Source organism: Aulonocara stuartgranti (genome assembly GCF_965226115.1).
Source record: "Aulonocara stuartgranti genome assembly, chromosome: 12".
Lineage (NCBI taxonomy): Eukaryota > Metazoa > Chordata > Actinopteri > Cichliformes > Cichlidae > Aulonocara > Aulonocara stuartgranti.
The window spans coordinates 30,166,315-30,184,540 of NC_138948.1; the positions used below are offsets into that span (position 1 = coordinate 30,166,315).

Consider the following 18,226-nt stretch of genomic DNA (forward strand, 5'->3'; position numbering starts at 1 on the left):
TGTGTCAAGCTCGCGTCTCTGTGTGATACTTCCTTTTTTACTTTGATGGTCCGTGTCTTATGTGAATGCGTCCTGCTTTGCTTGTCTCGTCAGTCCTGATTTCTCCCAGCTGTGCCCTCCTTCTATGTCTCATTCCCCTCGTTACTTCCCAGTGTATTTAAACCCTGTGTTTCTCTGAGTCAGTGTTGTGTTGTCCCTCTTGCTGTGTGTTTCTACCTGTAGCTCCCTGTGTTTTTTGTTAGAGTCTTCCCAGTTTAGATTTTTAAGAGTTTTTGTGTTCAGCAATAGAAGCTGCCATTTTGAGTTCAGTCCTGTCTCCAGTGAGTTTGCGTTTGGGTCCAATTCCTGCCGGCACACAGCCGAAACATGACAAGATGAGTTGCCAGTAATTTGGTATTAAGCGGTTAAGAGGCCAGGACACACCAAGCGCTTTGCAAAAAAGTGACATATTCTGAATGAATTTGAAAACACCATAAAGTTGACATCAAGCAGTAATGAGCTGGTTGTGATGTTTGATGTGATATTTCTAAACAAGAAACAGATTCAGAGTTCACCCAGATCTCACGAGAAAACAGCAGGGAGAAATTCATGGTTTGATGCAGGAGTTGAAGCTGTATCATAATTTTGTCCAAATTTCAGGATGCCAGTGGGACCACATCTGAGGAGGCAGAGAAATCATTTTAGAGATCCAATTGACCAGCAGCGCCTAGCTGTGTGTCTGAGGTAAAATAGCATTATTTTACTGTATGTGTATTCAGGACCGGTGCACATTTTGAGCTCCACTGCACTTGTTGCCAAATGCAGTGGTCTGATTGGTCAGATCTGTTTATTTAGCAAATACTGAGCCTGGCTTAAAAAGAAGTCACAAATAATCCAGTGAAATAATCACACAGATTTTATCCTTCACACACCAGTGTGTGTGAAGGTCATGAGGCAACCAGCAACATTTTGGAAAAGGGAAGTGTAAATAGCATTAGATTTTCCTTTTGAAAGTAAAGTTTGGAAAGTAATTTTCATTGTTCTCTTGAAATTAATTTATTCATTAATTAAATTACAGCCGGTGATTGCACAGAGGCTAGACGCGTCACTGGTGTCTTGGATATCATGACAAATTTCATTTCAGAACAGATGTGGTTTCTCGAATCAAACATTGGTCATAAATTGATCAGTAATGTCATGGAATTCTGAAATTGTGCCCCCTTAAGAACTGAATGCATGAAACCCCTGATTACAGAATACTCCCAGATTATCTTTTCTGCTACACAAGTTGAGAGCGTGCAGCTGTAATCACTAAAGAATGAGCACCACCACTGTGCAGCAAACACAGGGGACATCTGTCATTCAGATGAGGATAAATGTAGGTCACCCTTCCTTGTGTCTTTGCTGAGCAGGGCCTGATTAAAGCAGCAACCTATGACCTAAGGACTCACCCGACACTGCCAAGTTACACAACATTTTTTAATATATGCATATATATATATGTGTTTATATATTTATTTTTTTATACCGCATGATTAGATGTTCTTTCGAGAACTCTTGCCCTGTGCCTTGCAGACTCTTTCCACACTCTCACTCGGAGAGAATTGGAGAGATTGGATTACTCAACTGTCAGTCAATCATATGAGTGTTGATGCAATCACACCATGAAATGTCCTCAAACAGATGGCCAGTCACCACCACATGCGCACACCCCCACCCTCTGTCAGTAAAACACTCTAAGCTCCTTAGAATTTTTTTAACCATGCTTATCACTAATTTGTGTATTTTTGTGAAAGCAATCACAGTCATATTTCTGCACTGATGATGATGCTAACGACACCTCCTTTTGTTTATAAATTAACAGCTATCATTCCCATTAGTTTACATCTTTCACATCTCATGCAACAGATGAGAAATGCGCAAGCATGTCTTAATGAGTTCATGAATCCATGGCTGCGCTTAAGACAATAGCATGCCAGGGGGCTAAGTGCTGGGTGTATTTTGGGGCAGGGCGGCAACCCCAACGCTGGGCCCGACAGGCAGTGGAGGAGGAGGTTGAGCCAGAGCAGGTGTCTCGGCTGACATCTGCTTCAGTTCACTGGGGAAACACAAGCACCCTGCAGCTACAGCACTGACAGTGCCCTGGCTACATATGACCAAGGTAGAATCTTTCCACTTCTTCTTCTTGTTTTTGATTTATCATCCAGAGGATGTAGTCTCTTTTCCTTAAGAATTGTGGTTTTTTTCTCTCCTTTGTTTATATAACATTAATGATTCATGTGGTAAAATTAGACTGTTGTGTGAACATGTGACTTTGCACTGGATAATTTTTTCCCTACTTTTTCTTGCTTCTTACACTTTTCTATATTCTATGTTCAGTTTTTAAGCTTAATCCATGAGAAAAACACGATGTATTTATGTCAGGGCATTAAGGGGATTCGACCCAGATCTCTTACAGACATTAAAGAAAGAAATCGTTGGATCTTCAGTCTCATGTAATATTGATGCTGTCGTGTTTACTCATCAACCCACTTTCCTCCTGAATCTAATCAAGCTGACAACACAAACCCACAAAGCTGTTGATTCAAAAGCGCTATCGATCCAAGTTTGGGTTCCATTGACCCAAGTGCATTTTTAAAGACTTTGTAGTGTAATCAAAGGCTCTGTGGACAGGCTCTCTTCTCTATGACCTGAGCTCTGCAGACATATATTATATTTTGCCCCTATAGATCATATACAGCCCAGATTGCCTTATTCTGTGCATTTCTCATGATCAGACATTGATTTCCCCGTGTGCTTCTCAGACAATGGATGATGATGATAAGACTAGGATATCATGGCAAGTGTGGAGGAGGATGATCTGCTGAGACAGGTTTATGCTGAATTGAGGATGGGGAGGTGGAGATGGTGTTGGTGCTAGTGGGGGTGTCTGACAGCAGTATCTGATAGAAATTCTGAGCATGCACTGGGGTGATGGTGAATCCCAGTCCATATGCGTCCTGTAAATAAAAGAAGCATTATCACAGTAATCTAACCTATTTCCAGAACTCCACATTTCATGAAAAATAAACATGCAGCAGTTCTGATCTCTGCTCCTTTGCATATATTTTATGATCAGGGCAATTTTAGTAAGCCCTGCCAGAAATTGCACTGACTTATTTTGCAGCTAGTACTGTATATGTTTTTCTCTTTCCAACGATTTGCTCTTTTGCCCTTGTGTTCGAGGCATAATTTTATTCTGCTCACACACTCTCCCGTTCCAGCCAAGAAATTGCCATTGTTTATCTCACAGCAGCCAATAAGCTCCTGTAAAAAACAAAAATGTCAGGAGGTGAAATTGATCCTGGGTCATAGATGCTTTGTCCATTTTGACATATTTAGTCATCTTTCTGGGACTGAGGTATAGATGTCTGGGCAACACCTCCTGATCGTAGCCTGGGTTTATTGGCAGTAAACCTGCATGGTTGGATCTTTGAATGTGTCAGCTTACATTTGAGCATTTCATATTTAAAGAAGGTACATTAATATGTATGTGCATATATATTTATATATGTATCTTGATGGTAAAGACACTGAAAGGCCTTATTAGTGATGTAAACTTTCAAAGAAGTCTAGTACCTCATTAACTTGTTAACATTACAATGAATCATCAATGGGGACAATCCCTGGATTTGTAAACTTGAAAAGCGGTGCTTTTTGTAGCCTTGTGATTTGGACTTTAAAGAGACCAGCACTCCACAAAGGTAATTAAATAGGCAAAACATTTTGTAACTGAATGTGTTGGTACAAAATCAAACCTTTTAAACCTTTGTACTGCTGCTAGGTCACCTGAGAATTATCTGAGGTAAGAGTTGGGTTTAGCTTTAGTCACAAACTAAATAGTCCAAACTGAAAAAACTTCAAAAACCATATCATGTTTCAAATCATGTCTGAAACACTTTGGAATGACAGTTTTTCTGACTTAACAGAAACCCTATACCTGTTTCCAGATGGATCATCAATGATCTTGGGGATGTTAAAAGGTTAAAAAAAGAATCAAAAGTGGGCATCAATTATCTCTATGAAATATTTTTATTAAGTACTGTCTTACTGACCACTCAAGACTAGATCTACCTGGCCAGTCAGCCTAACATATTTCACTGGATTGCAGAAGAAGGATGTTTTTTTCCCTGTGAAATGATAGTGCTAACCTCTGAACAGATTATATTATTAAATAAACATAAAAAAATGTACTTTGCACCTACCTTGCATCTTAAGATGTAGAAGAAACACTACAAATCGGAACATAAATGGGAACATAAATTTACATTTTTGGCTGTCAAGAAGGACAAGTTAAGATAAGATAAGATAAGATAACCTTTATTAGTCCCACACGTGGGAAATTTGTTTTGTCACAGCAGGAAGTGGACAGTGCAAAAGTTATGAGGCAAAAATTAGAATACAATAAGAATAAATACAGTACACAACTGTACAGAATAGAATAAAATAAAATACTATATACAGTAGAATAAAATAAAATAAATATACAATAAGATAAAAATAGAATACAAATACAAATACTATATACAACTGAGTAAAAATACAACGATGACAGAAAGGATTATTGCTACCCTAGAAAGTTGATTTTATTTATCTAAAGGCAGTGTTTTCAGAAGTTATGTTGAGGCCCAGTAATCAGCTCTAATGTATTATTGGAGAGACAAAAATTGACTTTTGCTATCCATTTTTGTACAGTAAAAGTCCAAAATTATTGTCTGTTTGTGGGAGAATCCCAGCTAGAGGGCTTTTGTACCAGCAGCTGTAGCCTCATAATTATCTGCATGACTGAGCGTTCATGCAACAAAATGCTGAAAATAAATGACTTAGTGGCACTCGAGATGGGTTGTATTAATCAATAAACACATTTATAATACATGTTTAGCCTTTTTTGACTGGGGATTCGTGGCTTCTTTGTTTCTGTTGTTCTATTAAAAAAATGCAAAGAATTTTTCAAACAGTGCAAAATTCTTGAAAGAGCAGTGTTATATATAATAGATGAACCTACATAACTGGGCTTGTGAGTATGGTATGTGTGGAGCAGTTCACTGCACCATCCATATACTTGGTAAATACTGTTATAGGGGGTGTCTAACAGCCGTGTTTGTGGAGACACGGGTCCCTCCAGCCTGAAGTCACTGATGATCTGGCATCAGCCTGTCTGGGAACAGGATTAGTGGGTGAATATGGAGGTAAGGACTTGTAGATAGATCAGCGGCCACTAACTGAGCCACACATGCAAACAAGCGCATTATCAACAGGACTAATTTAGCTACATTACTGAGCACATGTCTGCAGTAGATCGATGTGCTGTTTAATTCCCTTCATGCAGATCCTAGAATATGATGTGATTGGTACAAGAATATAAGTTATAGGTAAACTGATCAACTCGTATAGTAAACAGAGAATCCCTCTCATTGATGGTCGTATTCTGCAGCAATTGTCTTTGTGGAACAAATTTAGTCTATATTGGCAGCAGCTATTTAATCCAATAGAGCTTTACTTTTATGGCAATATTATTGTTCAGAACAGTCGCCTCCTGCATTTAAGATTTTGCTCAAGTCATTATCATTTTGTTGTTACAGAAAGTCCACATTAGCTTTAATCCTTCTTATGAGAAATCCAAATAACCGTCTAGCTGGGATATAGCTTAATTAGATGGGATACTGAACGCGTATACACCCTATCCTATTAAGTTCTGGATTTTGCAGTCTTTGTTAATTGAGTTCAAACATAAGCTTGTTTTGAATTCTGGTCAGACTAAGTGTATGCTGTTTCAATACATTTTTCAGCATTATTTTACGTAGTTATTTGTCAGCTATAAATGTAAATACAATTATGATTGTAGATAAAATGTAATGTAAAAAAAATAAAATTGCATTAAAAGCAGTTTCTCAATGAATATATTCAAAAATCAATAACTAAACATTTCCTTTAGTTCTTTTTTTGGCTTTTTCTTAAAATTTCATCCCTAATAAAGCAATGTAATTATTATCCCATCTAGACCCAAATGTGAAATACTACTAACTGTGTTTAGTCTCTGTTTTGGCCTCCAGCAACACTGTTTAATGGATTGGTTTTATTGTGCAATGCTCCTGCTCAGAGCCTATGCACAGCTTTGCAGGCTGTTGCCTATATGGTGGAGTTGTTTAATGTCACCAGGTAACAAAATGTGAAATACGCAGTCTGTGGGCTACTGTAGTCTTATTTGTGCTGCTCTTGGGTTTTCAGCCAGTTTTGGAAATAGAAATTATAATATATAAAGACTTTCTCTATAGTGAAGTGAAACTTAATGTCAAAAACAATAGACACTGTGGATATTGTTTCTCGGGGTGTTTCTAGAGAGTTTATCCAATGTTGTCCATCCAACTTGCAAAGTTAAACCAGAAATACTGTGAAAACATACTTAACTGTACTGTGAAATAATTTTTGATTTTTGCTGGACATCAAAACTTGCATCCAGAGATTTTAAAAATGACGTGATGTGTACCTCCAGAGGTAGGTCCGTTTGACCTTTGACCCTTGTAGGATCAATTGTCTCCTCTAACCTGTTTAAACTGGGAGAAGGTCATGTCCCTTAGAGACACATGGTGGTTACAACCTTGACCTTGTGTAACACAGCCACCTCATCTGAGTGCCTTGATGTATATTTAGGTGTGTTTCAACAGTTATTTGCTTTTGGGTCATCACCAAAGAATGCACTAAGTGAAGTTTGTCATCAAAGTGTTTTCAAAATCTTTTGAGTGCACAAGAGGAAGGATGAAAGAGGAAGGTTAAATGGGGGATGAAAAATGCCATTAGCAAAGCCTGTTCAAGGATGGAGCTCCATAGCTGATACACACACACACACACACACACACACACACACACACACACACACACACACACACACACACACACACACGGCTGTAAATACACATGCACAATGCCCTTCCGGCAGGCAGATATTCAGGAGATTTAGTTCCTTTTGAATATGTAATGAGTTTAACATGCATGATGAGCCGCTGGTTGATTCCTGGTGAAGCAGCTGTGATCCACACAGCACATTCAGGATTATCTGCCACCAAAGATAACGACAAGAACAAAGCCAGGGAGAGCGCTGCAGGCAGAGGAAGCCCTCGCTCTTCAGCAGCGAGTCCCTCATGGCTTATTTGATTGGAGAATTTCCCCCACATTACCTTTGCATGCCTCTAGGCTGGGGTCCCCTTTTGGGGGTGGGCAGCCTTGGGGGAGGCAATGTTGGCTGTGGAGGCAACAAAGCATTAGCAAATATTGTTCTTTGAATGATTCTGTTAAAAATAGAACAAAACTTCTTAGAGCTCTGCTTTCCATCAATTCAATCCACCCAATAGACTGAAGAGCCATGCAGCTCAATAGTATGTAATCTGTAGAGAGGTCTTTGGGAATTTAGTGTAATTCTATAGTAGTAGCCAGATTCTAACTACCTAACAGACCTACAATCTCATCTGCAACATGTGTGCTTTGATTGAGATGTGCATGTTAGCAAAAAAGCAACTGTGCAAAAAGTTACAGCTCTCATATATGTTCAGGGTCCTGCAACATACCTGGTTCCACAGTATTCTAACCTTCCCTAATAATGTCATCAAGCATTAGTATTATATATGTTGGCACTGTTTGGTGTTGCGCATAGACAGTAACATATTAGCTATTGTTTTGTGTTTAGTGTTGATTATTTTGTATTGTTGGCTCTAGTACCTAAGGTACCAGACTCCCATTGATCACCCTGATCAATTATCTTGAAGATGAAGATGAAGTGTTTTAAGTGGGCAGTTATTGTAGAAAAGCATAACTTCCATTCCATTTACTATTTTTAGTCCCTATAACACAAAAAAGAGACACATTAGTCAACAATAATTTATGACAACTAATTCTGGCATTTAGATAATGCAAGGATAACTGCTGGCCTACAAAACACATTTCATAAACTCAACTGTTGTACTTTTTTACTATTAGTTTAATAGTTTTAGCCTTAAACTATAATATAATACGCATCCATCCATTCTCTAGTTAGAGAGACCCTGGTTACATCTTGGACAGGTCACCAGTCTGTTGCAGGGCTAAAACATAGAAACCTATCCCCACTAACTGCATGTCTTTGGACTGCGGGAGGAAGCCGGAGCACCCAGAGAGAACCCACGCAAATACGGGGAGAACACGCAAACTCCACAAAGAAAGAATGTTACATAGACTATCATAGTCCACTTGTAAATCAGATCCAAAGTAGCGATTATGGAATAAAAGAGTTATTATAAAGTCATACATCTGAAGCAATAATGTTTGTAATAAAGCTACCTTTCAAAAATGTAATAACATGAATCAATATTTTAACACTCTGTACACTTTATTACATATCTCCGTACAGTTTTTATACATATTTCCATACATTGTTACCTGTATATATGAACTTTAGTTGGTTATGTATAGGATTACTTTGTGTCTTCCTTTTATATTTCATATTCCCCTTGCTATAAGAGCTGTGTAACACCCAAATTTCTAATTCATGGGCTAAGAAAAGTCTATTCTATTCTATTCTATTCTAATATTAGTCACTGTAAATTTTGTATTTAAAAAAATATCCATAAAAAATGAAGACAGGAAATTCCGTGCACTTCCTGGTACTTTACAATGTATTCTTACAGATTTTTATTCAGTTTACTTAGGATGCCATTACTGATCAGACTGGACCTACAGTGAGCCTAGCTTTCCTCTTGTGCACGCATCATTTCATTTATTTATTGACTAGTAAATAGTAAAATGTAGATGCATTTATTATGGAATCCAGGAGTGGATAAATAAATGTGGAGTACAGGAGGTGTCACTCCCTGGTTTCAGATTTCTACTTTCATGTCTACTCTGCAGATAATGAAGTACAGTATTTCTCCTTGTATCGTGGAACAAAAAGAAGGTAGGCTGTCCTTAAAACCTTTTGTAGTGCTAAAACGTACAATGCCAAACAGGTGACAGGTTATTGTGCTCCAAACAAAGGCTTTTAAAAACTGCTTCTACACAATGCTGTTGTTGTTGCTGTACACATAGTAACACAGTAACTCTTAAAAATATGGAATATTGGAATTTCTAATTTTTGTGAAAAATATAAACTCCATACAAATTCAAATATTTCAAATATTAACAAAAAAACTGACATTTTTGATTTGCCCATAAACCATTAGCAGAAATTTTAAATATGCAATTAAAAAAATCTGGTACTGGTAAAGGGAAAAAGTCATGAAAATGGAATGATTGGGAAACTATAACCTTCAAAGCGACATAGGAGAAAAGAGAAAGTCATATTTCCATCATGTTTTCTGCATCTCTCATATTCTGTTCTCTCTTTTTTTTAACATTTCAGGTTTGAGTGGCACTTCATTTATATCATTGCGTCCCCTTTTCCTGCTGTGGTTTGATTGCACCTGACTGAGCACCACTCTAGCACCAATTAGTGCCGCCATCTGTTTTTCTTGATGAATCAATCCCTAATATAAAGACACTGGGTAGAAACATGAATTCAGTTCAGTTTGTTTCTGCAGATTCTTTATTTGGCTGGAAAACTAACTGATCTGAGTAGTAAAGTGATTTATACATATACTTCATCAGTGCAAATATTTCATATGGACAATTAGAATTCTGGGTCAAAACCCAGAAATATTAACTCTATCCCATTGAATGTCACATGGAAATTGCTTCAGTGATAACAGCACATCATATATTAACTGCAAAAGGCCTATACAGAAGTAACATCATCCTTTCATTCCCCTGCCTCTGCACTTCTTACCACAAGCCTTCTAAAAGTTTAATGGTTCTGCAGGTGCTCTCTTTTTCTGCTGGAGTCTCTCATTTTAACCTCAAGCCATTGTGGTGTAAGATGATCGGTGCAGAAGTCATTGAGAGTCCCAGCGTTTAACTTGAGAGAGACCTTATTAGAGGCAATTCAGTGTGCTTCTTTTCAGAGCCACTGACACCTCAAGCAGCAGCCGCTCACTAAGGTTGTCCAAAGTTGAGGCGGCTGTTTCTGAAGAAGTGTATTTTTTGTCACAACTGTCTGAGATGGAAGTTTCTTGACTGACATGATGACGACCACTAAAACTAATGACTTGGCTTTTGGCTCGTATCTCCAGATGAGGCTCTTGACAGTGGCAGCGGTCGGGTAGATTTGTGTAAAATGATCCTCAACTTGACAACAGCACGCCAAAGGAATACTAAGCTCATAAAGTTATAAAAAGCCTGAATTCTTTATCAGTTACTAGTGGTTATTTTACTATTCCCCATAGCTGTAATGGCTCAGGGAAGCCAGTGGATAAATTGTACTCTATTGAAATAGGAAAGTGCATGAAATAGAATATCTGTGTTACACTTTTTTGTTCTAGAAATGAAATGAGGCTTGTTCTATTTTCCCTCTTCGTTTTCTGTGGCATCTTTAAACAAGATCTCCAGCGGCGGGTGAGGGGGAGTTTCAGTATTCAGCCTTCTCTTGCTTCCAGTCTCCTGCTGGACTTGAATAACACAGTGACCTAGTTAGGAGGGAGCTGATGATCTCCCCCCACCTTGTCACCAGTGGAGACTAACGGATGAAATAATTTCCTTCTGTACGTGATGCCTGAAACAGAGCTTTCATCCAAAAAAGAGTGGACCCAGGCTTAGCCCAGACTTGTGTGACACACAGCGCCTGTCTTATCAATGCAAATGATCCGGCTCCCTGGTGATTTTGGCACTGAGACCTGGCAAAAAACAACCCCCCCCCAAAAAAGCCCTCTGCTCATCTGGCCCCAGCTTTTCTCTGGACAGAGCGAAAAACCTGCCAAGTGGGGGAGGCTTCAACTTGCTACAGTCAAGTGGTGTTGGCAACCAATTAATGGGAGCAAAAGGGTATAAAAAAGCACCTTGCACGGCGCTTTTCTCAGGCTCCCGTTTCCATGGGCACAAGCTCTCCAGGGGAGCTGGTGTCAGATCGTAACAGGTAGCTACACAACGGTGCAAACTCCTCTGAGGTCAATTATGCCTTTGGAGGAGTTTTCTTCATTTATCAGCTGCAAACTTGGTGACTTGAGGGCTGCAGGAATGTGTGATTTTGCAGTTTACCTTCAGGTCTGGTGTGAGGGCAGACACTGCTTGAGGCTTGTATTTTTTCGCCCCCTCTCCTCTCTGAGAGAAGGCGGATCTGTGCTACTGGATCATCTGCCAGCAGAGCTAGCCCAATGCCAGCTCCTTTTCATTCAGACAGAACAAACGCCTGCATTATTCAGACTGCCATCTCTCTATAATGGATCTCCTATTACTCTGCCAGGCCGCTGGGCTGCACACTTACCAGCAGATATGTTTACTGTTCTGCTGCTAGTTTCCTGCAAAAATGCAAAGGCATGTTCCAGACACCATGCCAGAGGATCACTCTCAGAGCTAACACCCTAGCAATGTGGGATGTTTTCTGTTGATTTATTAGACAGCGGTGAGCCTGAGCAATATTTGAGTGTGGCTGTGAAGTGTGCCACTTTACATCACCACCACCACCGAACTGCCAGCAGAGCAGATTTAAGCATGTCCACACTCCATGCATCCTGGGATAAATGCGTTTACATAGTGCGCTTAGGTCTGGTGTGCACTATTGCCCTTATCCCATCCTTTTACCTGGTTAATGGCCAAGTGGTGATGTATAGAAGGTCACACGGTAAGCTGCCATGCCAGTGGCCCAGTGTGTGAGGGCGACCTGTATGCCTGCTGCTCAGTGTCTTTCCACCCACTGTTTTATTGGCATCAGTAGCAGTTGGAAGTGCTGCTCTCCAAGATGTAATCAGCACGTACATTCCAAAGGCCAAATAGGATTTTGCCTTAGTCCTTAGTTTGGCTCCCAGGTGCTTGCCAAGTGCATTGATGAGGTCATTATCCTCTGAGGCTGCCACACCAATTAAAAAAATTGGTGTCACAGGTCAGGTCATATAACAAGATTTACACTCTTTACACTACTGGATTCAGACATAGTTTCAGTGTCTGTGAATTGAAGCATTAACCAAACTCCGTAAGTGAGCTCAAATCTGGCTTTCATCAAGATAATACTGTGGTCTCATCAGACTACAATCAGATGTGTCTGTTCTGCAAATGCATGACTCATTTCCTCAGAACGTCCAAATGTAAATCTGACATTAAATCTTCTGATGTCAGATGTGTGCAGAGGTGCTGTTAGAATCCAGTTTTGCTCTTTAGCACAGACAAGGTCAGCCACATGTTAAAATCTTTGGGGTGATAAAGTCTGTGTCTCTACATACCTGCATGGCAACATCAGGCTGCTGTTGTAATTTACAGCAGCCACCACACAGAGTTTTCAAACCTCAGACTCAGAGCATTTATAGGCTGTGTGTAATAGTGTGTAGGGATTTTCCTTAATCATCATTTCCTTGCACAATATAACCACTGTTTGAAAAAGCAAAGGTGATGAGGAATTGGAAAACATTTTGAAGGAAGCAGTCAAAAAATGAGTAGATCTCCATGTCCTGCAATACAGTAAAATTTTGCCTTTTCATGTACTTAATTCATGTATCCAATGTGCTAATAAAAATCAGAGCTACTTATCCTAACCTTTCCAGAAATGGATGACTTCCCAATACAGCATCCAAATGTATGTCGCAAGCAACCGGGACATGTTCTTGTGAAGAGAGCAATAGCCACACAAGATCAGACCTAGTAATATTTAAGTGTCACTGCCAACACAGCACAAAGTTTTTAATTCAGTTTCAACCAAATCGCTCATGCATCTTGATCTTTTCAACTCAATATGCTATATGAGCCATATGCCTATGAAAAAAAGTGGTTATATATCAGTGCTGTTTGGTGACTTTTACAGAAATGCAGAAAGCACTACACTGTAACCCAGACCTGGCCATTACACAGCCCCCAGGCCACATCTAACCCTTCGGTTGTTCCTGAGCGGCTCTGAGATGCAGAATGGAAGCCAGATCTTGCATTTCCGTCTTAGACATTGAACCTGATTTTAATGCACTTGTTCAAGGTCAAAACAGATAACATTTCTCTCAGCGAACAAGAAAATAACTGAAAAGTGCAGAGGAAGCAATTAAATTACAAGTAAAATGACATTTTGCAAAAACATGCACATTTCAATAAATTAAACATTTAATAAAATGTTGGTGTTTTCACTGTGCCTGTTATTGGTGCGGCCCTACACAAAAGTCCCAGTTTTTCATGAGGGCCCTTGGGAAAATCAGTTGCCCATCCCTGCCTTAACCCTCATCTCTAGAAACATAAAAAAAAACAATGCAATGATGCAGAATGGCGATTGGCCACTGGATTCAAGATGGTGAGATAACATGACAGCTTGCACTAACTGATGCTCACTCCTGTGTAATTTTAATGGATTCATTCTGAGTTTATAAGTATGCATAGATTTGTTGGAAGAATTAATAATACACTAATCAATATTTATATGTAGAGTATTCTTTTTTTCTATTAAATAAACTCAAAAATGACTGGTCATTGGTGACCTGATAGATGTTTAGACGTAAAATCCCCAGATACATCACTCAAATGAATGCCAGTGTTTCTTCCTGCCAATGGGATATATATACAGATAATGTCTTGCTATAACTGTCATGGCGTCTGGGTTTTTTTGCTTTTGAATTTAGGTTTCAGTGAGGTTTAATGTATGCTCATGTTTCCTGGTTTAGTGTCCTCCTGTTCTTATTCTATAGAGTATCTTATGTCTTGAGTGATATTTCAGTCTGTGATTTTTGTCTCATTTTTTGTGCGTTTACCTGGTTCTAAGTTTCTGTTTTGCTTATCCTGTGTTTGGGGACTCCTGATTTGTTTCTGATCTCAGTCTATATCTCAGTCTGTTTCTGATCTATATTATTTATTTTTAGTATGTAGAATCACTTTCCTCAGTCTCCTTTGTTTATGTAGTTTATTTATTTCCTGTTTATTTTGTTAATTTTGCATCACGTTTGTTATACATCGTTTTTTAGATTCAATCCCCTCCCCCCACACTTTTGAACATAGGTCAAAGTGTTCTAAATATTGAGCAGAACACTTACCCATGTTCTCTTCACATCTATTTCATATGATTTCCTGTTAAATTCTACTCGGCACACTGAGAAATTAAGTTAAAGTGGTAACAAAACCACCTATATTCATCCAGACAAACTGTCAGTATGCTCTGACTTGGGAACATGAGAACATATTGGGCTTAAAGTCAGTGGTTACAATTAGACTGCTCACACAGAGTAATCTGAGCCATTGTTATTATGAGATAAAGATCTGAGTATTGTCAGTTTTATATGTGTATGCATAAGAATAATATTTCAAGAAATAATCTCGGGCAAAATTTGTACAAATATGTAGAAATATCATGTTAGCGGGATCTCCTTTCAAATTACTGTGAGCAGTGAGCTGTAGCCATACTGACGGTCTCTTCAAAATTAAGTGAAGGGCCTTTGTTCGCAGACCAGTCCTCTGTGCTGACATGCCATTCCGAGACCAGATGGATCATATGGCGTCTCCTCAATGTCCTGTGTAAAGCAGCTATAAAACTGACTCACTCTATTCCCAGCCTTCAAACAACCCCCCTCACAGTGAAAGCATTTATAAGAATCATAGCAATCACCAGAAACTGAAATATCATCTTACATTCTCTGTTGCCTCTTTTTTTCACATGCCTACTCATCTTTTCCTTTACCACAATAAGAGGAGGAGATTGATTGAGTGCTAGCCCTGCTACCTCCCTTCTGATTTCCAGACACATTTATACTTTAGTAAGTCTCCCCTGACTGCCACATGACTGTAATATACTGCCTGACTAGATTCACTTATGGCTATAAAAACCTATTGAACCCCCAAAGCTATTATTGTGTTCGGTGCTGCTCTGACTGTTTATCGAGCTGAAATCAAATAAACAGCCTGTGAGTGCATTTTGCAGTGTTTGGTATGTTCTGCGATGATTCCAAGCATTTTGCCGAGCCAATGTACACCTACATAAATGTCAAACTAAACTATAACTCGAATCCATTTAAATGGAAACAGTGAATGTGAATATTTCATATTTAGTTTTATTAGTCCAACAACAGCATGTCAGGTATTAAGTTCCAGCCTGTCTTACATATTTGTCTTCTGAGAATGCAATGTACATAGAAATCTGCTTTAAAAACAGAGATCTTTCTGGCTGAGAATGTAGTAACACCTTGTCCTCTGAATACATTTGCATATTGTAATGCATGCATAAGACATCATTTTAATGTGATCTGTTAATCAGTGCAAAAGTTCAGAATCAAAGAGTAACATTTACCAGCTGCATTATGTGTTTTGCCATATTAGATATACTTAGATGTGTTTTGCCATATTTCTGATGACCAGTTTTGACTTTGAATCATTGTCGTGAGAACATTTAAGTTGGTACTCATGACCTTAGATGGAAATTAAATTAAAGTAAATCAGACTTTGCAGGTTAGGGACCCAAATGCAAACTCAGGAGGCAGGCAGAGTAAACAAAAACCAAGCAAAATTTTTTAAATATTTATATTTATTTCTATTTATACGTACACTGGGTGATCGGGTATCGAGAGAAGACAAAAAATACACACTATCAAATAAAATAGGAATTGACAGGAAAGACACTCAAACTTGACACAAAGGAACTATGACATAGGACATATGGGGAAATAGCATAAAAACTGATATCATGAAAGTTGGATTTAGGAAATTTATAGAAAATTTGCAGTTCAAGGTCAAGGTTAGTTAAGCACTTAAGCCCTTTTCAAAAGTAACATTACTGGCTTACCCTGGAAGTGAGAGCATTTTGTCATTCAGAGATAAGCCATATTTCTGTTTTGTTATGCTTTAGTAAGCAGTGTAGTAGTAGTAGTAAATATTAAACTGTTAAAGTACTTAATATGTCCAATGTTTTCACAGTTACTTATTATCAGGTTTAGGAATGGGAATGATAAGAATTTAGCAGCATATCCAATAATTACACATGCTGTTTAGTTTTCCCCCACTTTGTTGTGATCAGTGTTGGGGTTGTTACTTAAAGTAATTTATTACACATATTACACAGAACAATATTCTTAAAAGTAATGCGGTGCATTATTTGTGAATTTCTCCATAAAATGACCTGAAACACACTGTCACATAATTGCTATTTAACAGTATAAACCTATAGACTAAAGTGTCACACACCAACACAAATCAATATCCTAATGAGGACACACATATGATTTTTCTCTTAGCGTTAAGATATGAACACAAAGCTAAGAGCACAAAGCTCTGACAAAACTGATTCTACTGTAGAAACATGAACAGGTAGAAACGAAGGCTGACTGCTCATCAGTTTGTAACCTGTTGAAGTTCAGGGTCTGGCTGCTGTCAGAAATCACTCCACTTTAACATCACTCTGGGTTCATGGCTAGCTTAGCATTAACATGCTGTCCCTGAAGTTGTTAAGCAGCATACTGCAGTTGTTTTTGTCCTGGATGCTTCTTGCCCTCCAAAACGCACTTTCATCCTTTTATGCAATAAAAATAAAAACAATGTCCATGTCCACGCTGTGGACATTACCCTTGGCTTCCATCTCCGGTGCATGAATTGAAATCAGCTGAGTGTAGCACAAGTGCTAACAATGCCAAGAAACTGAACAACTGGGAATATGTTTTCTACAAGAGCTGGGGCCTGTTCTTCGTACGTCGCTTACTACATCCAAGATCAAATGACACATCCAAGACCAAACCATCGCGCTAACCGTGAGCTCGCTAATCCGGTTCCCCGAACACACCTGCTGTTGACGATTAGTACAGCTGGACGCAGTAATGTGACATCACTGGGTGTCGTAAAAGGGGCTACGCATCGATAGTAGAAACATTGATCGGCAACCCGCTGATTGGTCGGCGAAAATGTCGAAGGAGCGCGCTCGGTATTTTCCGGCAGCAGAGCAAGAACTCATGAGTGAGGGATTTCAGGAGTTTCAGAGTTTAATGAAAACGCAAGAGAACACTGCAAAGGCTGCAAAAGCAAGGAGAGAGGGGCTGGCAGAAAGTTGCTGATAAATCAAACTCGTAGGTAATTTAATAATAATAATAATAATAATGGATTGGGTTTATATAGCGCTTTCCAAGGCACCCAAAGCGCTGTACGATACCACTATTCATTCACCCCCACATTCACACACTGGTGGAGGCAGCTACGGTTGTAGCCAGGCTGCCATATCGCGCCATCGGCCCCTCTGGCCAACACCAGTAGGCGGTAGGGTAGATCTATCATATGACACTATATTGTCCAATATCATATGGCATTATATTATATTATAATATGTTATATTATATCCCCTTTCACATTAGAGCCACAACAGGACCCACAAGAACATGGGAACAAGTAAAAGTGGAATACAGGAGTATTCTACAGAATGGTAATATTTATCTCTTAGATTGCTTTTCGTCTCTTGGCAAGGTAATACTGGCCTGTAATACTCTGTTAGTTTGTTCATAACAGCAACCAAGAAAAGGGCAGAGGAAAAAAAGACAGGTGGTGGTCCTGCACCCCCTCGTCAACAAGTTGGTTAAGTAAATAATATCCTCACGGGAATATCGATATCTCTCAATGAGCACACTGTCGCGCTGAGCTAAAGGATCCTGTCTATCCTGCAATATACGCTGAATTCTGAGGACTCTCCTTATCAATCTTGCACCTTCCGCAATGGGTTGGTCGCATATACGGACAGGACATGGCTGCAACAGGCTTCCCAAATCCACCTTCGCTTTTATAGCCGTGGTCTCTCATCTTGATTACACGAAGTAATTTACAATTACTACTCTGAAATATGAATTACATCTGTAATAATCACATACATGTAATAGAATGTTAATAGTACATTTCCCTTTTTTAGGAAATGACCTGTATGTATCTGTGTGACATCAATAAAAGGATCAAGTGCTGCATTATCTTTAGTTACATTGATGTTATTTATTTATGGTGAAACAGTGGTGGAATATCACTGTTGCTTTCGTATAAATGAAGCGGACATACCTGCGTGGCCGCGATCTAATCCTGTTTACATAAAGTAAACCTGCTCCCGAGCAGGTTTACGCTTACGGCTCTGTTGCTATGACAGCAAGTCCCGGATGAGCTTCGGGGAACCGAACGATCCAGGATCACGCAAAATCGTCAACAATCTAATCCAGCTAACTTACTTAGCGAGGTACGAAGA

General features: G+C 39.1%; 1 protein-coding gene across 22 annotated transcripts in view; it reads left to right on the plus strand.

Annotated features, from left to right (window-relative positions):
• Positions 1-18,226, plus strand: part of tncb (tenascin Cb) — a 145,349-nt gene that overhangs the window by 13,823 nt on the left and 113,300 nt on the right. For 3 of the 22 annotated variants that reach the window (XM_082554903.1, XM_082554915.1, XM_082554904.1), the window contains exons 3-4: positions 640-723; positions 1,990-2,140. The exons of 14 other annotated variants lie outside the window; for them this stretch is intronic. The gene's annotated coding sequence lies outside the window, so the exon portion shown is untranslated. Of the gene's footprint in view, positions 1-639; positions 724-1,989; positions 2,141-8,895; positions 8,942-18,226 lie in introns of all 22 variants that reach the window. 5 more of the 22 variants (XM_082554911.1, XM_082554895.1, XM_082554909.1 and 2 more) reach the window with 3 other exon arrangements.